The sequence below is a fragment of the Carcharodon carcharias genome, chromosome 2, assembly GCF_017639515.1.
Source record: "Carcharodon carcharias isolate sCarCar2 chromosome 2, sCarCar2.pri, whole genome shotgun sequence".
Taxonomy (NCBI): Eukaryota; Metazoa; Chordata; class Chondrichthyes; order Lamniformes; family Lamnidae; genus Carcharodon; species Carcharodon carcharias.
The window spans coordinates 30,261,651-30,287,245 of record NC_054468.1 but is presented as its reverse complement, the minus strand read 5'-3'; the positions used below and the strand labels follow the sequence as shown (position 1 = coordinate 30,287,245).

General features: G+C 41.0%; 1 protein-coding gene across 4 annotated transcripts in view; it reads right to left on the bottom strand.

Annotated features, from left to right (window-relative positions):
• The window catches only part of mecom (MDS1 and EVI1 complex locus), an 837,494-nt gene that overhangs the window by 398,628 nt on the left and 413,271 nt on the right, over positions 1-25,595 (bottom strand). The window lies entirely within an intron of this gene.

The window sequence follows — 25,595 nt, the reverse complement described above, 5'->3', positions numbered from 1 at the left end:
ACTGACACTGTCCCCACTCTCACCCTCTCAGGTTACACTGACACTCACCTCACTCTCACCCTCTCAGGTCACACTGATGCTCTCTCCCCACTCTCACCCTCTTGTCACACTGACACTCACCCCACTCTCACCCTCTCTGGTCACACTGACACTCTCCACCACTCTCACTCTCTTATGTCACTCTGACACTCTCCATCACTCTCACCTTCTCAGGCCACACTGACATTCTCCCCACTCTCACCCTCAGGTCATACTGGTACTCTCCCCCACTATCACCCTCTCTGGTCACACTGGCACTCTCGTCCACAATCTCTCTCAGATCATTCTGAAACTCTTCCCAGCCTCATCCTTTGAGATTACACAGCACTCTTCTCCATTCTCTTCTACAAAGTCAGACTGGTACATTTCCCCAGTATCACTCTCCATGTGCCTTGGCCAACATTCATACCCCAAGCCAAGTCACCTAAAACTATTTTAAAAGGGTCAAGTCACTTGGTGTGACATCACTTTCACTAACAATGTGCCTCTGGAATTATTTTGTAAACATGGGCCAGGATATTTCGAATGACGGAGTTTCCTGTTTTACCACCCGAAGAGTTGGTGGGGAACACAGCCCTGCCAACCCTGCTTGCCCCACAGCCATTTCATGCTCAGGAGGAAGTCCCTTCTTAGAGAGCTGCTAGTCAATCTGATTGGCCGGCATCCCTCTAGTCACTGCAGCGGCAAGAGCTGTAGTGGACAGAAGAGGAACTTCATGAAAATGACAGAGCCTAAGCCCTGGGGTGGACAAAAAGGTTAGTTTTCACGGTCTCAGGCCAGCAGGGTAGGGAAGGCCTCAGAGAAGGGAGGGTGGGGTGGCGGGTGTGTGGAAAGCAGGTTAGCGGGATGTTGGGGGAGAAGCCTGGGATGGGTGGGGAGCTCCAGTGGCCACCTGACTTGAAGGGCGGTGGCACCTGAAGTTATAAGGGGTCTTCTGATGGAGGCGTCCCGCCCCCAACCGCCTTCCGGCCCGAGGCCTAAATCCAATAACTTTTGGGCTTCGTCTACATCTGAGAGATCCTCCCGCCAGCCTAAAAATTGAGGCTGGGCAGGAAATGAAGTGGCTAATTAAAAAGCCTCAATTGAGGTAAGGGTGGGCGGCCTATCTGAGGGCTCGCCTGCTCCAGCGTAAAATCATGGAGAGGTCAGGGTGGGTGGGAAGCCCATTCATCCTAGTTCAAGCTCCTCCACTCCTCCTAAAAACCTCTCGGCGGGGGAGCATGAAATTCAGGCCATGGTTAATGGGGTTAGCTTTTTCAGATCGGCAACACACAGAGCATCTACTGTGGGACACTGGTTTGCGAAAGATTTTCAAAACACAGCAGAGTTTTTCCAGAGATTGCTTTTGTCTATTATAAAAACTGTCCAAATGTAACATTCAAAATACTGGAATTGGCTGAATGATTTAACATTGTTTCATGCTTTGCAACATACCAGGGTGCCAGGAATTAAGGCAAGCCTTAATCAAATCTTAAGCAGGGCATCCTAGTTACAATTTACAGGCCTATAAAAATAATGGTAGGTGTTTTGGAGAAAATGCTGTGGAAAAATTTTGGGCCAAAGAGCCAATTTTACAGGACTTTACTATCTCTTAGAGGGGAAAAATGGAATGAGTTCAGAATTGTAACAATGTTGAAATACCATTTGGTGAACCTATCATTCACATCCCTGAATGACAGAGAATCTAACAACAATTGCAGATGTGTAGAAGGTAATCGCCTTTAGGTAGAGTCCACTCAAAGATTCTGACCACTCCGCTCTATGAATGTGTTATGAAGCCAAATCTATTATGAAATCTCTTATTTCCCAGTTCTGCCCATGCTCATCTCCTGTTCACTACCACTGCTGATTGTTTCCTTAACTGCTGAATGCATCATAATCATAAATGAATCAAGCTGTCTCAGGGAGAGGACGTTGGCTGCAATACTGTCAGTGTCTAATCATAAATAACAATGACATCATAGATGAAGCTCTATCTGCAGGTTGCTGTTGCTGATCGATAGCATCACTCCAGTAGTGTAAATAGCTTCTAATGTCCCATCTTCCTCCTTCAAATAGGTTCTCATTATTTATTACGGCTGTTAGGTTACAAGACTGAGCTACTGGATGGATTTATTTCTTTTTGCTGCTGCCGATTCCACACTGGATTAGAGTGTTTCACGTTGGAAACGCTGCCCTCATTCGAGGCTGCAGATGAGTAGGTCAGACCTACCTCACTTCTCTTTCTCTGTAATTGTCTCACAGTGTGGTATACAGAGCTAATTACAAGCCTAAAAACTCACTCTTAATTGATCACACTTTCAACTGGTAATTCAGTGCTGTATTAATTAGCAGATAAGTTTACATTTTAATTATCCTGTTGCTGGTGCTTCAGATGTACAGTCTCATTCTCAAATAGAAACCCTATTGCTTTGTGAGTACAGCTATATATATTGAAGATGTACATGCTAATGGTTGAGAACAATTACATTTCCAAAGGTAGGTGTCAGCTTGGCTCAGCGGTAACACTCTTGCCACTGAGTTCGAAGGTCCCAGGTTTAAGCCCTACACCTGGTCTTGAGTTCCTAGTCTACTAATATTTCAGTAGAGTGCTGACAGAATGCTGCAGAAGTTAAGGGGAGATCCTTTTGATGAAACATTAAAACAAGACCCCCAGTGCCTGCTCAGGCAGGCATCATGGACCACACACAGAAAGCCTGCTATAAAGTTCCACAGATCACTGTAGTGCCATGGTGGAGACCAGGGCAGAGAAAGGAAATATCGTTGGGATATCTATATCTTCATTGCTGTATATTTTCTGTTCCACTTATTTAAATTTGTAGATGATTGATGTCAATCTCCTTATTGTTTGGAAATAAAACTAAAAACTGTTCTTTCCATCTTACCGTGTTGTAAAAATAATTATGTTTGGGAGGTAGACATCACTGGCTAGATCTGCATTTATTGCCCATCCCTAGTTGCTCTGAAAAGTGGTGGCACTGCTTGCTAGGAACCTTCAGAGGGAAATTGAGTAACCCACATTGGTGTGGAACCAGAGCCACATATAGATTAGATTGGTTAAGGACAGCAGGTTTCCTTCTCTTAAGAACATTAGTGAATCAGTTGATTTTTTTTACAGCAATCTGAGAACTGCATGGTCACTTTTAATGGATACCAACTTTTTATTTGCTTTTTAAACAAAACTGAATTCAAACTCACAAACTACAATGGTGGGATGTGAACTCACATTCTTTAGATTATTAGTCCAGGCCTCTGAATTTCTAATCTAGTAATATAACTGCTATGGTATAGTACCCTTCTGAATTATTCTTCTGAAGCAATGCTGAATTTCCATAAACTGACTAAAAAGATGTAGATCGTGATGATATAAAAGCTACACCTGTGACTTTTATAATGAGGTAAAATCATAACCCAATGTTTGCAGGTCATGAAAAGATGCAAGAAGACTGAACATGATGGATGTTATAGTGGGAGTAGTACAGTTCTCAACTGTAAATGTGAAGGTTTGTTTTCTGAATCATAATTAAGATAAAAATGGAAAAAAAATCACTTACAATAATATGTCAGCAAACATTTTTTCAAGACAACTTGAAATAAGTAGCCAAATCTTAGAAGTTAAGTGGGGAAATTTACAACAGATCCTGATCTGAAAGCAGTCCAGGTGTGAGCACTGAGAAACATTTGCAATGCTTTCTGATGCCACTTAAAAACTATATAAATGTGTTTACATCAAAACACTTCATAGCTTTTTATAAAAAAATTATTCCATGTGAAAATGTCACTGTATGTTCATTACTGTTGTATGCACCAAATATTGCCACAGATCAGAAATATCCCTGCAAGTATATAAGGTATTGCCCCTTTAAAATAATCTGTGGCAGTGATTTCCACTTTATTTCACAGATCTACAAACTGCAGTCTATGAAAATAGTTGTCAACGTGAATTATCTAGAACACCAAAAATAGTAAATACCACAATTATTTATGGTTTTAACCCTCCCTTCTGCTCAGGCTGTATAACCATGCAGACTTTTTAGAACCAGAACCATATTCTCCAGTGGAACAAGGAAAAAGTATTAACGTTGTAATTTGGCTATTCTCTGAATTTAACAATATTGGATGAAACTTATCTCTAACTTAATAAGAATACATTGTACAGTGCATGAAGCTCAGGACTCAAATTGCCTTTTAAAAGTGAAGGAAAAGCTGCAGAGATAATAAACTGGAACTTCTTAAAAGGACATTTTATCTAATGTTTAATTTACTTGCCAACATTATTCTGTTAAGGTAATTTGTTTAAAGTATTTTGAAATGTTTCTGAGAGATATGATCAAACTATATCTGAATATTTTCCTTCATTCCTTCAAAATCTATTTTCTGTTGTATTTTCTACACAAAAGTTTCAAACTTTGCACCTACTGACAGCAGGCATTTGCTATTTGAAATGATCATTCAAATATTATCAACAGCTAAAAACTAGGAGCAGTCCATCTGCTGGTAGAAAAATATGGGAACACTTTCTCATGTGTATACTTTTTCATTCCTATTAGTTCCCTTACAAGAGAGCTGAATGATTACTAACCCATACCAAACTGCTCTTTGTTCATTGACAAATCACTATCTTTGTGACATCTCCAACAACTGTGTGTGTTGGCATGTCCCAGGAGCAAGGTCTAACAATGTCTAGCCACCATTCTCTGATGAAAAAAATTGATATTGACCTCTTCAAATCATTAAAAGGCTGTTCTCAGCAAGTGGCACTTGTGCTGATAGTAAAAAAAAGGGAAAATTAATATTTGCTAAAAACTATTTATTGAGTGTAGGTCATTCGGAGTCTGTACTTTATATTTAAATATAGAGTCGAAAAGTGCAAAGGAGCTTCTGCATTGCTTTAGTTTATTGATGTGTACTCAGTCCATGGAGACCATTCATTTTGAGCAAGTATATCAATAATGGCTTACCTTTTTCACCAGACCAATTATTTGAAAATCAATTCATTGAATATAAAAATGTTCAGATGATGGATGCTTGAAAATATATGAAAATAACTTGGAAACTGCCTTGGGTCGCGTGCAATCGTTAAATACGTTGGGAGTGTCCGGTGATAATTATTTCAACACACAAGTTGGATTCCTCAGTTAATATAACCGAGAGTCAGCTCTTGTTAATGTGGAAGCTAATTTGCATATTCCACAGTGTGATTTCTGCTTCCAATATTCTAATTGGCTTTGTTTCCCACTAGTAGAGTAATGCTTTCCAAAACTGATTCAGTGTATAATTTGTCCACAGGTTTCCTTCCTTTTCGCTGCTTGTAGCTGAATTATATGTAATGGCTTCGCTTAAAATTCTGCTGAAGCGAAGAGTGTTCGCTTTGATCGAGAACCCTGGACACTTAAACTCTGCTCTCCCATTTCTCTCAGTTCCTTGTTTTGATGCAGTTCTTAAGTGTTAGGTAAGTGATTGTTGGGAGTCAGACCTCAGCAATGTTTTGTGAAGTATTAGCTGATGAACTACAGGGAAGACAATTAACTTTGAAAAGGTGCTGACAAACATCTTCAGTAAAAGAAGCTTTTATTTCTGAGGCTTGCGGGCCTGTAATGGAATTTCTACCAAGTAACTCATGCTGAAAATAAATCATGCTAAAAGGCAATATTGCTGCTGGAGAGTATTCTTCAACATTTTTCTCATTTTTAAACTCCGGCTGCAATTAAGATGAGGGATCCATCAAGTTGGTCAACAGATACTCACTGGATTTAAAGTGGTTTACTAGTTTGAATTGTGTCCAGCAATGTCTCCCTGCCACTTTCAGTAAGTGTCTTCATTGTCACTTCAATTGCAATTACTTATTAACCCTCCCCCATATATAGTGAGCTTGCTTTTCTTTCAGCTTTTTATGTCTCTCCTAACCTTGCGCCGCAATATTTCTTCACCAAGTGGGGCTGACATCCATCTGCTCCGAAACCCCGGACGATATCTCCTTTGCGCCTCCTCCCCCTCCATGACCCTGTGCAAAGTGCTGCATTATCAGGGGCATGTTTAATAATAGTCCGAGTGACAATTGTAGTGACACTTCCCGCTCACAGGGCCTGCTCAGTGGAGGACAAGCAGGAGTACAGTATTTTCTGCATGTGAACTCAAAGGAATTCATGGAGCTTTGCTCTATAGCCACTGATTACTGATCAGATATTGAATGATAGAAAAGAGCCGAGAGGAAGTGCATTTTAAGTTTGATGTTCGAGCTGTTAAGAATTTGGATTGGTGCCGTTTGCAGAATGAACACTGCGAGTACGGCAAGGTTACTCTTTGGCTGGGTGGGCTGTGGGGAGCGGCAGGGGTGACGGGTTGGCTCACTGTCTGCACAAACTACTGATGCCTTTCAAAGATTACAGTGTCGTGCATAGTTATGCGGAATAACCAAAAATGACGGCTAGGAGTTCCCAAACCTAATGTTGCTGTCCCTCTTGCAGAATTATCACACTCTCTCTTCTCGTCCTCCCCAGAATTTCAGCCGCTATGTAGAACGTGGCACATTTGGTGCCATCATTGTAACAATCCAACTTTGATTTGGGAGTAAGATAACATAGTATCTAATGTGCTTAGTGGTGTTGGATATAATACACAGAAGTGAAAAGGAACAGCCATGTGTTTAGGTGCCCCATCTCCATGCAGATTAGGAAGCCAGGTTATTATTTCTTTTTTTAAAAAATGCAGTAATTGTGGGGATGAGCTGAAAAGCTGTCAAAACCCAACTGTGCACCTATTGACTGCTTCAAACAACATGTCTTTCATCAGCAGTATCTATTGCAGTCCTGACCTGGGGGCAATGATTGTGGTCGGATTCTATCGGGACCTGGACAATGATTGTGGTCGATTCTATCCTGACCTGGACAATGATTGTGGTCGGATTCTAACCTTACTAGACAAATGATTGTGGTCGGATTCTATCCTGACCTGGGGGCAATGATTGTGGTCGGATTCTATCCTGACCTGGACAATGATTGTGGTCGGATTCTATCCTGACCTGGACAATGATTGTGGTCGGACTCTATCCTGAACTGGACAATGATTGTGCTCGGATTCTATCCTGACCTGGGGGCAATGATTGTGGTCAGACTCTATCCTGACCTGGACAACGATTGCCCCCAGGTCAGGATAGAATCCGATCACAATCATTGTTCAGGTCAGGATAGAGTCCAGCCACAATCATTGTTCAGGTCAGGATAGAGTCCAGCTGCAATCATTGTCCAGGTCAGGATAGAGTCCGACCACAATCATTATCCAGATCAGGATAGAGTCTGACTATAATCATTGTCCAGTTCAGGATAGAATCTGACCACAATCATTGTCCAGGTCAGGATAGAGTCCAGCCACAATCATTGTTCAGGTCAGGATAGAGTCCAGCGGCAATCATTGTCCAGGTCAGGATAGAGTCCGACCACAATCATTATCCAGATCAGGATAGAGTCTGACTATAATCATTGTCCAGTTCAGGATAGAATCTGACCACAATCATTGTCCAGGTCAGGATAGAGTCGGACCACAATCATTGTCCAGGTCAAGATAGAGTCGGACCACAATCATTGCCCCCAGGTCAGGATAGAATCCGATCACAATGATTGTGGTCCGATTCTATCTTGACCTGGACAATGATTGTGGTCCGACTCTATCCTGACCTGGACAATGATTGTGGTCAGATTCTATCCTGAACTGGACAATGATTGTAGTCAGACTCTATCCTGATCAGGATAATGATTGTGGTCGGACTCTATCCTGACCTGGACAATGATTGTGGTCGGATTCTATCCTGACCTGGACAATGATTGTGGTCGGATTCTATCCTGACCTGGACCATGATTGTGGTCGGACTCTATCCTGACCTGGACAATGATTGTGGTCGGATTCTATCCTGACCTGGACAATGATTGTGGTTGAACTTGATCCTGACCTGGACAATGATTGTGGTCGGATTCTATCCTGACCTGGACAATGATTGTGGTCGGATTCTATCCTGACCTGGACAATGATTGTGGTCGGATCCTATCCTGACCTGGACAATGATTGCGGCTGGACTCTGTCTGACTTCTTGATTTTTTTGCTGACACCCTCTATCTGTATGAAGAGAAAGAAACACCAAGACCCACTCACTGTCAGTTGTGCTCTATGCCAGCATCATGATCTTTGTAATGCTGCTGCTCACTATTCATTCTTGTGCATCAGTAAAGGAAAAGGTGTGCCTTTCACATAACTTAACACGACAGTCAATTCAGCTGCAAATAGAAAGCAAACTGGCCATGAACCAATCCTTTGTGTTGTTATCGCTATTAGATGATCAAATTATACATTTTTAGAATCATGCAGGGAGAAATTCATTCATATATTGCCGCTTCAAGCGGCGCTATGCAGACTATGTCAATTCCCTGGCGGCAGGCAGCACCACAGGATGCTACCTGCATGGCCCTTGTGGATTCTTCAAGGATATCAATGAGGATACCCGTCCTATTAATAAAACCAAGGATTCCCAATGCTTTTCTTAAAACATGTTCGACTAACTTCACCTTACACACACACCCCCAGATCCCTCAGTCCTTAATAGCCTTTAAAATTGTACGATATAGTTCAAACAGAAAATGCTGAAAAAACTCAGCAGGTCTGGCAGCATCTAGGAGAGGGAGATAGGGTTAATGTTTAGAGTCCAGTATGACGCTTCTTTGGAACCGAGCTGGTTCTACATTGGGCTTGAAACGTTACCTCTGTTTCTCTCTCCACAGATGCTGCCAAACCTGTTGAGTTTTTCCAGCATTTTCTGTTTTTATTTCAGATCTCCACAGCATCTGCAGTATTTTGCTTACCAAACGAGAAAATAAAATACAAGTTGTCTGATGAGTTACGGCAGCTCTCAACCAATCAGAGCCATCTCTTAAACTCATCCAAAATCGCATAGTTATCCTTTTATTATTTTCTCTAAAATACAGAAATTGCTTATTTGAGAGCTGGCAAAGCATTTCATTTCAACCTTTTCTTAAAGTAGCAATATCCTTTATTCATCAGTGCCTGTAATTAAAGTGTCCTCAAGGCCATTTCCATGCCACTCACTTTCAAAAGGAAGTGGAAATTCTTCACTGTGGATTATTTGAAGCTTTGACAATGAATTCCCTGAGTGACAGGGGCAACTTCATCCCATTCATTTTACTGTATTGATCTGTCTTTACACTTTCCAGTGGGACATGGGTAATAACCATTTTTATCTCATTTGCATCCATCATATCCTCAGCATGCAATGTATCAATGTCATCACATATGGTAGAATGCACACTGCTATAAATAATAGATACAGTTTTTTTAAATTTTAAAATACAGCATAATTTCATTATTGTAGAGTGCCATTATGGTTACATATTCTTTTGGCTTGCCTTGATGAGTTCTCAGTGAGGGTAAGGTTCCCTCAATCCCATTGTGTTATTGAGATACACCATCAGAGAGCTAGCATGGTTCCAAAGAACAGTGAGTTACTTTGTTACGGAACTAGCTTCCCCTAGCTCCAGCACATAATGGAATATTCCATCAGGATCTGGTTTGGCCCAGCTTTAGGTCATAACATAAAATCTGTAGTTAGTAATAGGCCTTTGGGCACTGTAATCATCTCATTCTAATGTATTTAAATTTTCTTCAGTAAATACAAGAGAATTGTTTAATGTGTAATCATTTTGCATTTATTGTTGCAGCCCTTTGAATTTTTTGTATTGTGCATTATATGAGGACCACCCACACAGAGAGAAAGAGAGAGAGACCACCTGCCTGTGAAGTCTACCTAGTGACAGTCCCTGCAATATATTAATGATCTACACTTGAACCTACAGAAAGAGCCCATCTGTCTGTAAAGATTGCCTGAAACCAATCTATAGATGCCATCAGCAAGTCTCACTTGACCTTAGTTTGATGTTACTTTTACACTTCTCATAAAGTTCAATACACAAATCAAGTTTTTTCCAGTTATTAAGACTTGAATACTTTTCCACACATACAAATATAAATTATGCATTTAGATATTGGCATCTTGACTCCATGTAAATGTGCAATGACAGAACTTTTTAAAGTAAGTGAGATACAGAACAAAAGATTGTTTTGTAATTCATGAAATAAATTTAGAAACAATTCCGGCAGATTTAGAAGATCTTATGACCTCATGAGATGGTCTGATGTTGATTTTGCAATGTGTTGGTTGTTGATGTGATAATATGTTGTTTAGTAATGTAATGCTGTTTTTCCAAAGCCTAGCTGCAGAAGAGCAATAGGGGATACTGTGCCAAATATTAATAGGTTTCCACTGCAGATTTTCACAATTGCAGCCATGCTGTTTCGGGAAGACTCTCAGTGGAAAGCTTGAAGCATTTACCCAAGGGAGGAAGAAAAAAATCTGTAGCAACAAATGAATCCACAGCTCTCTGCTTACAGACCATGAAGGCAGAAACTGCAGGATAAGATACATTTTAGTCTTTCTTGTTTCTCAGCTGGAAAATAGTGGTATGTTTATGTTTGCGTTTGTGTATGTGTATATACAAACTAACAGGAGTAGGCTATTCGGCCCCTCGGGCCTATTCCGCCATTCAATTAGATCATAGCTGATCCAAGCATGGAATAGAACCTAAAAGTGGGTGAAAAATAATCTGGTAGATTTTTATTTTGGTTAGCTGCAGTTCTCAAAGGGTTAATCTGCCTACTATGTACTTTCACAAAAAAATGTCAACTGCTTTCAGTGAGAGATTAGGACGTCTAGATCTTTAGTATTGCTGAAAAAAGAAACATGCTGGCTTGCACTCATCAGGACAGGATCGCAAGAATACCAAATTTCAAAGGGAACAACAGTTTATACTGCATGAAAAGAGGTTGGTGATTGTTTGGAAAATGCTTATGGGTTGCTCAAGGCATTGCCATGGAGAATGTACCAGTGAACAGTTAACTTCCAAACATTGTTTAAATTCAAACTAGGCAAGTCAACTCTGATTGGTCAAGGCATTTCAATGGGGAATGCACTAGGGAACAGTAATTCCCAAACTTCAGTTGAAAAAAGTGCAATTCCTGGACTTGTTCTTTGTCTGGAAATGACTGGTGGATCGTATCAAATAGCACGTACCTTTGGCGGTTTGCAACAGGCAGAATACTGACCATACTTAACCAGCCTGCACTTGCAAAACTCAGAACATAGTGTTCAATATTAGATGTGATTCCGTGATTGGACAGCACTTACTAATCAATTCCGATTGTGCTAAGAATAACAGTAACAACCAATTTAAGACTGACAGTCAGTCTCGCAATGTGGCTCACTTAGGCTTGGTAAAAAGCAAGGCCCTGTCCTTTGCAAACAGAAAGATCATGTCCAGGCATTGCACCTTTATCAACTAAACAAAAGTTTTGGAAGAATTGTTCCCTGGTGCATTCCCCATGGCAACGCCTTGACCAATCAGAGTCCACTTGCCAACCAATCAGCACCCCCTTCTCATGCAGTATAAATAGTTGTTTCCTTTGAAATTTGGTACTCTTGCAATCCTGTCCTGATGAGTGCAAGATGAAAAGCTTCAATAGCATGTCTCTTATCAGCAAAACTCAAGTTCTGAACTAATATAAAAGCAAAATGCTGTGGATGCTGGAAATCTGAAATAAAAACAGAAAATGCTGGAAAAACTCAGCAGGTCTGGCAGCACCTGTCGAGAGAGAAACAGAGTTGATGTTTTGAGTCCATGTGACTCTTCTTCTGTACTACCAAGCAACCCTGTCTAGACCTTTATTGAAATAAATAACGGTGGTGGCATCAGCAGGAAGAATGTGTATTCCTTCAGCTTATGGTACACTGTAAGATAAAGGATGTGAACCCTGCACTTCCGATCATGCCGACACCCAATGCTTTGGTACATCTTGAGAGTGAAAGAAGAGATTACCAGTATGTTACTTCATAAAGTTGGGCTCCATTCATTTTTCACCCTTGACCTACTTTCCCACCCCTAAGATTTCTTTAATTATAAATGCAAAGGAAAAACAAACTGCTTCCAAACATATACAGAGTACAATGAACAACACCGTAACATGATTCCAGTTATATAATATAACAAAAGATGCAAACCAGGCACTTAACAAAAACTAGATGTGCTTTCTTGTCAAAATATTGTTTAAGGCTGTATGTTAATTTTCATCGAAGTTGAGTATAGGTTTGCCTTGGAATACTTCAACTGGCACAATACAAGTGCTTGAAAGACATTTCAAGGGACACAGCCAGATTTTTGCTCCCAAACAACAGGGCTGAATCCTTTTAAGAAGCTTGGAATGAATCGTAATACATCTTCACTGTAGTCTAATAATAATAGACATACATGAGGGTGACATTTAGCAAAGTTTACATTATAATCGGAAGGCTGTACAACAGCCGTTTATACAGAGGAACTAAAGCAAGATTTTTTTTCAAGTCTCATCCCCTGTTGATAGGAATGCTGGAAAATACTAGAAAACTCAGCAGAATTTACTAATTAAGATTTTCTTCATGACCCAGTAATTCGCCATACCAACATTAACTCGCAGATCATGTGTATCTGTGTTTGATAATTCTTTGTGTTTGGAGTTTTTTTTTGCTGGTTTATTTCACTGAGGAGTATTGTATTATCCCTGTCACGTTGTATTTATTTGTGTCATGAATACCCCATACAGTAACTAAATCCAAGAGAAACATTCCCCCCTTGCGCATCATTACTTCATGTGAAAATGAGCCTCTAGTAGTTCTGCTTTAATATTTGAAACCATTCATTTACATTCAGTCTTGGCTGCATTCTCTTTTTTTGATTGCTGACTCTTTTATTTATTTCACTCTCCCACTGCTCTTACGCCAGACTATTATCTGTCACAAGCCACCTTTCTTTCTTGGTTACCAGTTCTGTTACTTTTTGATCTTTTTCATCCCATCTCTTCCCAACCCCTCGTACACTTCAACCACAAAGAGGCAGGAGCAGACTTGGCTGCCCAGGCCTGACAATGACTGTTTTGTCAAACACAGAGACGATGGTAGTCACTCAGGAAGTAGGGATCAGCCTCAGCCAGCTGATGCCAGGGGTGGATGATTTATTGCTTAGTGTCCTCAGTGGCAGTTGGACCCCTTCCCGCTGTCAGTCACTGGCTGCAAAGATTCTGTCCTAAATCAGAGGTTCCCCTCCGTCCTATAGAGATTACAATGCCTGTCATAAAGTGTCTTTGAGCGAAGGGAAATGGGTATGAGAACGGGGAAAGAAAGGGAACAATCAGAAGAGGAGAGAAGATGGATGTTCTGTAACCTTTTCTCAGAGACCCGTTTCTTGCACTTTTTCTCCTGTCTTTAGCAGGTTTTTGTTTTGACTGATGACAATAACGTAATAGCCTGATAAATTGATTTTGCAAGTTCTTTTCTCATCTCTTGAGAAGACGCTAACTCGTTAGGACTTCAGAGGGCTCTGGGAGGCAGGAGACAACAATTAGTTTGTTCGAGATGTCAGGAAGGAGGCGCAAAGTTTTGCCAGGAGAAATCCTTTCTGACAGATTGGTGCTGACAAGGTTGGCAGCTGCTTTTGGAGAGCCGAGGCTAGCGACTCCCTCAGAATCTTTAGAACACAGAGAGAGCCAGATACATTAACTCTTAAAATATGTACAGTGGCACAGCCAGGAAAAAGAAAGTATCCTCTGCCCAACTAAATGTAACAAACAGTATCTGGCCTAAGGAGCAGATTAAGCACCTGGAAGTGTCCCAAAAAAATAAGTAAATGTACCGCAGGCCCTGCAATGTAAGATGGCCCAAATTGCAGTGAAAACATATTTAACCCATTTATCTCATGCACTGCAAGATTCAATTATTATTCCAACTTAAAGAATGCTTGGAGACTGAGCACAAGTTGCTTCAGGATTATTTGCTGAAGGCTTGTTTCATGATCTGTGAAAAAAAAGATGTCAAGCTGAATGCTCTTGCCAATGTGTCTTGTTAAATTATTGCTCATTCTAAGAATCAATGTGTGATAAAAGTCTTTTGATGCAGAAAGCAGACCGGTTCTAATCACACAGCTGCTTGGAAAAATACTACATTTAAATAAGAGAATATTTGAGAAACACGATGGCACCACATGTTTACTAGTCAGGCACTAAGTGTCTAAGTTTCCAATATGACAAGCAGGAAGGACATGCTCATTAGGAGCTGAAAGTGCATTGCCTGCCATATTGGTATAGACAAAAAAAAAATGGCCAAGGCTTCCACTAGAAACAGGCATCAGGACTTTTGCATAAGCAAATAAAGGGCTTAACACCTTTAGCCCCCTGTGCAAAACTACATTGCCCTGAGTGGAGCCAGCTTATTGCTATAAATCCTAGAAACATACTTGGTAAATCATTTTTCCTAAAGCAAACATAAATGAAATTGCTTAATTTTGCACACACAAAGAAATAACTATGTGTATATTGTGATATGGTTTGACTTATTATTAATACCTTGTGTAACCATTCTACAAGCTTATTTCTTTGTGAATTTTACTGCCTGTTTGTGGCTTAAGAGTTGGGAGTGTGGCTGAGGGGGTGTGCAGGCGGGGCCTGAATGTGCTTAGTGGCTAGAGCACATTGCCCTAAGAATTCTTAAAGTGACCCTAGAATTGAGACTCATTTCACTTAATGCTGTGTAGGAAAATTACAGGAGACAGGTACAATGTGCACTATTCACTATTTAAAAAGGAAGAGAAAGGTGAAAATGTTGCAGTTTATTTTCTTCTGAAACAAGGTGCGATAATGTCATGATGGACAAGTTGGACTATAAACAATACGGAAAGAAAGAGGGTCAACTTCACTTTCACAAGTTTTCCATCTTAATATTGCTTTCATCACAGGCTAATGTTTCTTACACTGTCGACGTGTAAGTAGGAAAGCTGATGGGTGCCAATGTGATGTGCTGGAATTTCTCACAATAGCTGAGATTTTCTAATCAGGATCGCTTTTGCATCAGTTATGCTGGTTAGCACCAGCTTTATGTCATACAATTTTGCAGGGTGCCTCGAACAGATGAGAGCTTCATTTAAATATTAATCAGGGCCACGGATATCCTGCATTCTATTCACTGATGTTATGGTCTTTAAATCCTATTCCTGTGAAATGGGATTCATGTTGTTGGGTAATGGAAGGCCACAACAAGGATAGGGTAAAGTTACAATAAATTTTTTTTGGTATTGTTTGGGTAATAAATGCTTAGTTTTCTGCTGGCACTTATGTTTTATATGAGTTTGCAAGTCAGTTATTCTAATTCATTTTTCTCCAAGCAACAACACTGAGAAGATGAATCTTCTCATCCGAGATGTTTTGAAGAAGAGTCAGGTCAGGGAGATGAAAGGTGCTCTGTGTTCACCAGTTGAAACCCATACACCCGTATCTGCAGACAAAGAGCAACGCAAGTCACTTTGACAGATGATTAAAATGTTCTGAGGTGCCTAACGCCAAACCACAAAGGCACAACAGACCCGTGGCAGCACAGAGGTATGTGTGTTTGGTAGAACCTCAAGCACCATATGAAATTGCATGCAAGGGTGATGAACAGCCATCATACCCAGGTTGGCTACATCCACCAAGATGCCACCAAGCAAACCTTGGCAAAAATCTATCTGGCAACAACCATAGTCAGCTCTCTTCACAGGATGCAGTGTTGTGCTGATGGTACACTCACAGTTGGCATATCTGGTGACAGTAAAAGTCAGTTGCAGTCTGAAACTTGGCTGCTTGCTGCCCTGTGGGGCTGGTTTTGTTGAGTGATAGAGGCCAACCTTCTAAGCAACTGCCCAATGCAGCACCATCTCCACTCCAGCAGCCATCATTAAGGAATTGGGTGTTGGGCTGCTTTGTAGATCGATGTCTGGACAATGGGTTTCCTTTCCGTGCAAATTCTTAGTCGTCTTCCCTAAAGCCTTGGCTAATGCTACTGTTTGGATGCCTTTTGAGCCTTCCAAAAGTTTTTTTTTTCTAGAAAGGTGCTATCCTATTGTGACAATCACCTTCAAATATCCCGCCCCGCAATGGATAGAATCTTGTTGAGGTGTTGGGAGTCTTGCCTGCCAGCTGGAGAACCAATGAGAAGCTGTTCTGCCTCTTTTCAGGAAGGCCCGCCAAACCACATGCCAATCAGGCAGTGGCAAGGCCAGCAGTCGGCCTTCCCCTGGAATCAAGACCCCCATTTACTGACAGCTGCTGATCCATCAGAGGACAGCAGGTCATATGCTCAGCAGTGCCACAGGGGAGGCCGTGGCTGCTTCTGGAATGACACGCATGGAGTCCCAGGTCATGGAGCAACCCAGGACACAGGTAAGTAATGTGGGGGTGGGTGGGTATTCATAGGGTGGGTGTCACAGGCTGTAGGGGGGGTCAGCAACAAGGGCAGTGGGTTGGCTCCCAGTAGGCACCCCCTACCCCTTTCTCAATGTCCTGTTTCTCAATCAGACACTGTGCCTTTGATCGAGGCACCTCACATTCCACCCCCTGCCCCACCCCCACTCTCTGGCGGTGACAAGCTAGCTGAACAGTTTTATCTGTTGTGCACGTTGCTTGGTGACAGGCCCACATACAGGTGGGTTAATAGTGGGGTGAGGTCATTAGTTGGCCAATTAAGGGCCTCAATAGACTGTGGGGTGGGAACATCGACCATGGGCTTTGCCACCGCGAAGTTAATTCAGGTGGGACGGGAAGCTGGCGGTGTTTGGCAATGCTACCCTTCCCACCTCCCAAGCTCGCTACTAGCGAGAGCACAAGATTCTAGTCTGTAATTTTCACATATAAGGAATTTTCTGCACTATCTCCGCGGTATTCTAATTATGCATAGCTCCAAGCGCAGGTTTCAACGTGCACAGTGAACAATGAGCTGAACTTGGAAAATTGAGCACAATTATTATCCTTTCTCCTGTGTCAGACCAAACGCTACCTCTATTGAATCTATATCAGGAGGAAAGTTAACTGGTGCCAGTGTGATCCACTGACATTGCTGACAATGTCTCTCTAAAGAGACCGGTGTGCCAGTGCAATGCTTAGGTAGTTCTCACACTGGTGGTGATTTATGTCTCGTTACCATCCTATTTGAATAGATTATTTTTTTTTGTGGTATTGGTTGAGGAATAAATGTTGACCAGGTCAATGCTCTTCTTCAAATTGGGTCACTGGATCTTTTCCATGCCACTGTGGGGGCAAATGGTGCCTGCATTTGACATCTCAGCTGAAGGGCAGCTCCTCCGACTGTACAGCACAGTACCGAAGCACCAGTGTTCAAACTAACAACAGGGAGATTTCTAGGTGAATTCTGTGTTGTTCATAGGTTTTTCCACTTTTGCCACTTCTATAAGGGTGAAATATTCCCTTGTCAGGTGGAGCATGCAGTAAATAGAGTCGAAATCCTCTACTCCACTCATATGCCTTTACTTCAACTCCAAAATAACATTTCCCCTATTAAATATACATTACATTTTCCACCTTCTTTCTCAGCAAACCTTACAGCTAATTTCTATGCAGCTTTGTACTATGTCCTGGCACAGGGAACTGGGTTGAGACTACCTGAACTCATTTCTCTTGGGATCCTTATAACTAGCAGAGAGGGAAATTTTCATTTCCTGGATTTAAACCCTGTTCTCTGAGATTAAAGGACTATGTTCTAGCCAATGACATGACCGGTCTCCTGATTTTCATTGTGATTGATCATAGAACATTCCACATGGAAGGTGAAAATAGAGGATAGAAGGGCCATTGTTGGTAGTGTATCAATGCACTGTCTTGGGTTTTCAATTTGGATCCGCTGTGGGCCAATGGTAGATTCAATGTCTCCCCTCTCTGATGAAAGGATTGGAAAGCCCAATCTATTTGCACTCTGTTCTTTCTCCTCTGGGACCTGCCTTTGAATCCAAAAAACCCCTGATGGCCATGAGTGTCTAAAGTGAAATGTGTTCAATCAAGCTCTTAATGGGTATTTGCCTAAAGAATAGAGCTGGCCATAATTTGATACTAAACACAGAATATCACAGTCAGCAGTGTGTTGCAGGGAGCAAACACACTGAGCTACTGAGATGATGTCATAGCCCATGAACAAAGTTTGAACAGTTTATCAATGTCATCTCAACCTCGAGATGTATTGCTGACTTGTAACACATTCCAAGTGGGTACAAATCTAATGATCACCTACTCACTTTAATCCCATGGGTTACCAAAAAAATTGTCACGCAGACAGTGGGTGCCAATCAAAAACAAATCATGCTTTGTCAGAAGTGATTTCAAGATTTATTCAGCTGAATGCTACTGTAGGATATCATAATTTGTGTAAATTATTTGGACAATTTTACTCACTGGTCAACAGGGAGATTTCAAGGTGAATTCTACATTGTTCTGGCTTTCCCCCCTGCCACTTTTGCTCTTCTGTAAGGAAAAAACACTCCTTGGCCAGGTGGATCATGCAGCGATTTGAGTTGAAATCCTTTATTCCATCCACGTGCCTTAACATCAACTCCAAAACAGTATTTCCCTTACAACACACGCATAACGTTTTCCATCTTCGTTTTCAGCAATCCTTACAGCTAATTTCTATGCAGCTTTGTACTATGTCCTGGCACAGAGAACTGGATTGAGACTACCTGGACTCATTTCCCTTGGGAACCTTACAGCCAGCAGAGAGGGGAACCTTTCATTTTTCTAGATTGAAGCCTGTCTCTGCCAGATAGAAATACCAAACTGATGGAGTAGTTGTTCTCTTTTTGAGTTTAAGGTCAAGGCTCATTGCAGTTCAGTTTCCTTTGGTAGTGTGTTCCTCACTACCTTCATGCAAAGTTCCTTAATTCACTAATTTAATGGTGTTCCTTAGTTTATTCATTTAATGAATTCCGCAACCTATTTCTTTTTCACTGGTTAATATCAGCATCAAAATAGCACACAAAATAATTTTACATGAACCCAGTAGACAACATTCTCAAGGGAAATTGCAAGTTTAGCAGGATAGGGAAGGCTTTTTTCTACATCAGGCTCATATATGGCTAACATAGCATGCTCTGATGGTGACACTATGTGGGGGAAAAAACCTCCTCTCCATCGATGAAGCTCCTCACTCTGACGAGCGCAACATGCACCCTCCCTGATAAAAACAAAATTTAGAATAAAAACTGAGGTGTTAAGCAAATGTAAATCATGGGAAGGAAAGTTTTACTGACAACCAATGGGGGCATGATTAAACAGGAAAAAATGTACATGTCCTCAGGCAGTATGACATTCACATCTTCTCAAGGAGAGAAGCCACCTCTGAGACTAAGTGACCAGAAAAATAAACTGAACTGCTCCTTTCACTGAACCCTAAAAAGAGAACAAGATCCTAAATCACCTGCTCGTATGAATCATCCATCTATGAGGAGTCACTGTATGCATGCCAATATTTTAATTTAGCAGGAGAATTGGGGATCTCAACATGCCTGGATTTCACATGGATCTATTCTTAAACCTCAATCAGTGTAGTCAATAATCTGTCACTGAAGAACGCAACATAATCAACTATGGATCGCAACCAAAACTAGAGTAAAATTCAGAAATAAACTGTTAGAAACACTGTGCTTTGTGATGGATTGGGATCTTTTCTGCCATTTCTTCAATTAATAGATCTGCTAAAAAGAAATCTTACTTAACTGATACTAGTTCTTCAGGTTTGAAGAGAATTGCAAAGGTATCTGCTATAGGAATCCTGGGTTATTACCAACAGCACAGTGAGATTACATCCTGGTCCTTTGCTTGGCCTAAATAGCCAAGTGGTTATGGCACTGGGTTTGTAACCCCAAGATCAAGAGTTCAAATCTCACAATGGCAAACTACGAAACAATGTAACTTCATCTGAATAGGAACAGATGGAAATGTGTTTGTGCTCGAAAGAGTTACATCCTGGTCCTTTCAGCTCTCACTGATAACACAGTACATGGCTTCATGATGTGCACGTTTTGAGGCACCTGGTTATAGGTTGGTTCACTGATAATTTGGCCTTTATTCTACTACAATGGTGGTTCATGCATGAATCAATAGCTTTGATAACCAAAAGAGAGAACAGTGGAATGTGCAAATCAATAGAATTGGCATGTCGGTATGCAGGCAAAGAGAATTATAAGCCATACATCTCCTGATTCCACATTCAACAAGTTGTTTGAGGCTTCTTCTTAAAGTCATCTTTCCAGTTCCAGCTATTGATTGCGGGCTCCATCAGTGTTAGAGCAGTGACCGAAAATGCTTCTGAGATGTAGTGGGCTTATCCCAGTATTTGCATATATTCCAGAAAATGGGAATTTCAGCATAATTTTGGAAGTTTAGGTGATATTCTTTGAAATTGTCAATCAATACATGATAATTAAAAATGCTGATTTGTCACCCTTCAGTTAACGTTACAAGGCATGCTGTACACAACTGAAGGAAATACTGTTCTGAAGAAAATGAGGCTTGTATGATGATCATCTAAAGGAAACATACCAGGAATGAAAAATTTATGTATTTTCAGTTGTCTAAAGTCATAGTCAGAGAACAAAGTCACACCCAGCTGTGAATTTTGATGTGATGAAGTTGTGGTGTAGGCTAAAAACATTAATCCAGTTGTCCAATTGTCTGGCCAGATGGCATGGATTCTCCTCAGATCTCAGTTCCTGGAAAAATTTTCTAGTGGAAGTGACTGGAAAATTGGGAACAGCAACAGAACACGGTGCAGTAAGAATGGGCAAATTGACCCAATGGTCAATAAATCAAATTCATAATTGTAGTTTGAGTCAGGCAATCTTAAAGACCAAGCAGATGTGTACCGCTTTGTCAGAGGGGAAAAACCATCAGAACTTGCATTAATTTCATAGGGTGGATCGAAGATAAGATCCTCCTGCCCTTTTGAGCAGAAATGCTATATCAGATCTTCCCAACAGTGACCCAATTTCCTGGCTTGGTGTTCAGTGTGTGGGTGTGGCAGGCTCTGAACAGGATTTTTGCCATCAAGAGAAAGCTCACCTATGCAAAGGTGGAAAACCCTTGTGGTTTGGCAGCACGTGCCCACTGCACCAGCAAAAAAGGCAGTAAGGGATCATTTGAAGGCACAGAAACATCCAAAGGTAGTAGGAAAGTTCTGACCGAGGAGATCTACACTACAGCAACTGTGACCCTCAGCAAATTTACAGAGTCCAACTTGGAGGCAGAGGAGATAGTCACAAGTCTCTCTCCCTCTTTGGGAGACCTTAGACCCTTTACCGCCTCTTCCTACCATCTACCATCACCTTCCATTTGGTGGTCCTAGTTAGTGGCCAGTAGTGAGGCAGATGAGAGGGAAATCCACCTGAGTCCCACCCACTGCCATCATATGCATGAAACAGGCAGAGAAGAAACAGCTTGCAGTGATTATGCTGCCAATTGGGAGTACATTAGCATGCTATACTTTGTTTTATTTTTCTCTGTGAGCACATACGACGAGCATCAGATATTAGTAAGTCAAGTAATGAAGGCAATACCATTTGCATACAGTTGCTACTTGAGGTGGCTTGCACTGTTCCGGACTCCCTCATTGTGCTCAGGTTAAAACAGGACTGCTTTTTCTCTTCTTTTAGCTTGTACATATTGGACTATTAACATGTGGGATTTAAGCAGGGAATATTAAGCAGGGAATATTATGTCAAATTTGGAATGTGCATTGTAAACAACAAGAACAAATATCTGGGAGTTAACTAGGATGCAAACAGTGCCGCCAGCACAGCAATCTAAGAGTTAATTGGTAGCTTTAGTTAGAGCCAGTCAGTGCTTCACTCCATTACTGAGGAGTTCTATAGAATGCTAACAGAAGCTCCCCTGCACTACAGGATACTTTTACATTCCAACTACTCACAGTCTTACAAGCACCCCCGAGAGCCACAAATTGAGAGAGATTAATTCTGTGCCCCTGCACCCCTCATTATCACTGGAGCTGAAGTAGGTCAAATGTGAGTTAATCTCTTAAATTCCATTTGGACATGGGCTCCTACACAGCAAACAGCTATTCATTTGCAATGCAGTTTATATATATATATATATATATATTTATATTACTGTTAGCAAAATACATATTTGAAGAAGGAAAAGAATCAAGACAAAGATTCAGAATGGGTTTTTATGTCATTCCATCTTTGCCAACCGCAAATAGTTGCAGTGGTTTTGTATGATAATGTTTAAGTTATAACATTTGACTATAACCTTACTTAGATTTATTTCCCAAGTAATGAAATACGACTTGTTATTAACCACTTCTGTGACTCGGTTAGCAAAATAAAGGCTGAGTAACAATTCCCACATCATCTCAGGCCAATAAAGTCATGTGCACTAAAGAACGTCTCAATTTTCAAACCTACATTTGGTAGCAATCAAGCACTTATTTACAAGGAGTCCAGAGATAAGGTATTTGCAAATCACAAACTTGGATAATTGATCACATTTGTTTCCTGAATATGCTGTGAGCTTCTTTTTTTTCTTGTGTGCATTTTCCCCTAAGTTAGCATGTTTCTGATTACCCTGAGCCTTGTTAGCCTAGAGAAATGTTTACTGTGGTGAGTGAAAGTGAAGTAGGGTGAGGAGACAGATCACATCTGAACTAAGCTGGCAGCCATTCCTCCCAAAAGGGCTTTTTCATTCTCTCTGCATAACTGTAGATGTCTCATCTTTACTGGCTTTGCACAGGATTGAGCTTGCTGTGATTAGCTAGATCACAGGGTGAACAAGTTCCCTGCAATATGCAATGAAATAAAACCTGATATCGCTGCGCCAACAAGGAATAAAAATGACACAATTAACCGTGTCTAAATATATTGTATCGAGCAATATGAGTGGGAGTGTATTTCAGAGGAATGTGGGAACAGGAGTAGTTCATTCACCCCGCTTGAGTCTGTTACACCTTTCATTTAGATCATGGCTGGTCTGTACCTCAACTCTATTTTCCTGCCTTTGCTACATATCCCTTGATATGTTGCCTACCCAGAAGGAAAAAAAATAGTAAAAGCTGGGAAATGAGAATACTGGTCTTGTATAACTTAAAATGCGACACCAGTAAAAACTGGGAAATAAGAGTACTGGTCTGAACTGGTCTTGTATGTCTTAAAATGCAACACCAGTAAAAACGGGGAAAAAAGAGTACTGGTCTGAACTGGTCTTGTATGTCTTAAAATGCAACACCAGTAAAATCTGGGAAAAAAGAGTACTGGTCTGAACTGGTCTTGTATGTCTTAAAATGCAACACCAGTAAAAACTGGGAAAAAAGAGTACTGGTCTGAACTGGTCTTGTATGTCTTAAAATGCAACACCAGTAAAAACGGGGAAAAAAGAGTACTGGTCTGAACTGGTCTTGTATGTCTTAAAATGCAACACCAGTAAAATCTGGGAAAAAAGAGTACTGGTCTGAACTGGTCTTGTATGTCTTAAAATGCAACACCAGTAAAAACGGGGAAAAAAGAGTACTGGTCTGAACTGGTCTTGTATGTCTTAAAATGCAACACCAGTAAAATCTGGGAAAAAAGAGTACTGGTCTGAACTGGTCTTGTATGTATTAAAATGCAACACCAGTAAAAACTGGGAAAAAAGAGTACTGGTCTGAACTGGTCTTGTATGTCTTAAAATGCAACACCAGTAAAAACTGGGAAAAAAGAGTACTGGTCCGAACTGGTTCCTTCTGGGTAACAAAAATCTACAATCTCAGTTTTAAAAAATTTGAATTGACCCTGCATCCACACCCTGCTGGGGGAAAGAGACTTTCAGATTTCCACAATCCTTTGTGTTTCTGTATTTTCTGTCATTTGGACAACTGAAATGCTGATAATCCTGTGAGAATTGAGGTCCCTCGAGAGGTGCGACAGTGCGCGAATCTAGTGAGCAGCGCTGAGGGGAAATGTTCATCTTTGTCCAGTCAAACGAACTGCGTAGATTAACCATTGGATGGTATTTAATGGAGGCAATGGTTGGCTTGCCATCCTGACTTCACTCTTAAATGTTTTAGCTCTAATTGTAGGATTATACCCATTTGTTCTAGATTCCCCCATTAGAGTAAATAGTTTTTGCCTAGCCACTCAAATTCCTTTATCATTTAAAAGACCTTGATTAGATCACTGCGCAAACTTCTGAATTTAAGATAATACAAACTTATGCAACTTTTATCCACATAACTTAGCTCTTCAAGCCTTGGTATCAATCTGGTGAATTTACACTGTACCTCCCTCTAAGGCCCAAAATATATTTCTTGAGGTACATTGCCCAAAACTCCAAATGGGGTCTGACCTAGGTTCTATATAACTGATGCCTCACTTGCTCACTTTTGTGTTCTAGTCCCCTTGAGATATAAGCCAACATTCCATTAGCTTGTTTGATTACTATTTGTACCTGTGCACTAGCTTTTAGTGATTTGTGTACATGGACACCATTAAATCCCTTTGCTCAACATATTCCTGGTTTCTTACCATTAAGGAAATATTTCAAGGGTGTCACACAGCCCAATGTTGACAACAGCAGCAATAACAATGCGTACTTTGGCTGTGAAGCGCTTTGGAATGTCCTGAAGTTGTGAAGGACACTATACAGATCCAAGTTTGTTCTTTTTGCATTTATATAGGCGTCTCTCCTATTGAAAAGTATCTCAGCAGGCCTTGTAAAGTATGGAGGACTTCAAGAAGCACACGGAGGTTAGGTGGGGGGGTGGGGGGGGGGGGGCTGTTGGGGGTGGCGGTGGGATTGGCAGCACAGATAAATAAATATTTTTAAAGGCTTTGAATGAGTGATGAGAGATAGCATAGCAAAGCAATTTTGAGTCAGGGTTCCAAATAGCAGAACACAGTGAAGAGAAGATAAGCCTCGTTTGAGTCAGTTGAGATATTGAGAAACTAATTTCTATCAGTCATTTGAATCAGATACATTACCACCTCGCCATCTATTTCAGAATATGTGTTGCTGTATCTAGAGTGCTCTTCAGTCTGTGGTTCTTGATATATGATGAGCATCGTAGATTTTCGCAGATAGCCTTCCAAAAATGTGGACTGCTTCCAGTTGTTACCTTTCCTATTTAGTCTAATGGAACATCATGTCCCTGTACCCAAGCAGAGCATAAATCCCAGGTCATTCAGTTTATTAAAATCTTTATTATTCTCTTTGTGGCATAGTTGATTTGACGTCTTATCCATTTATCACACACTCTGATCTACATCTATGTGACAACTGATCATTATCATCTGTGCAACAAACTCCATGCTGTGCATATGTATTTTATCCAGTCGAACAAACTGTATAGATTAAATATTGGATGGTATTTAATGGAGGGAACGGTTAGCCCACCAGCCAGCTGGAGAGGCAGTGAGAGCCCCACATTGCCTATTTCAGATAAGGCCTGCCAGTGTATACAGGATGGGCCAAATGGCCTCCTTCTGTGCTGTTAAAATTCTGTGATTCTGATTCTGTGAAATTAAGTGTTACTCAGGCATTTAATGGGAAAGCAGTGGGCCCAGGGGGAAAATTTTCTCCCCGTCGGGGGGAGTGGGCACAGGTGGGCG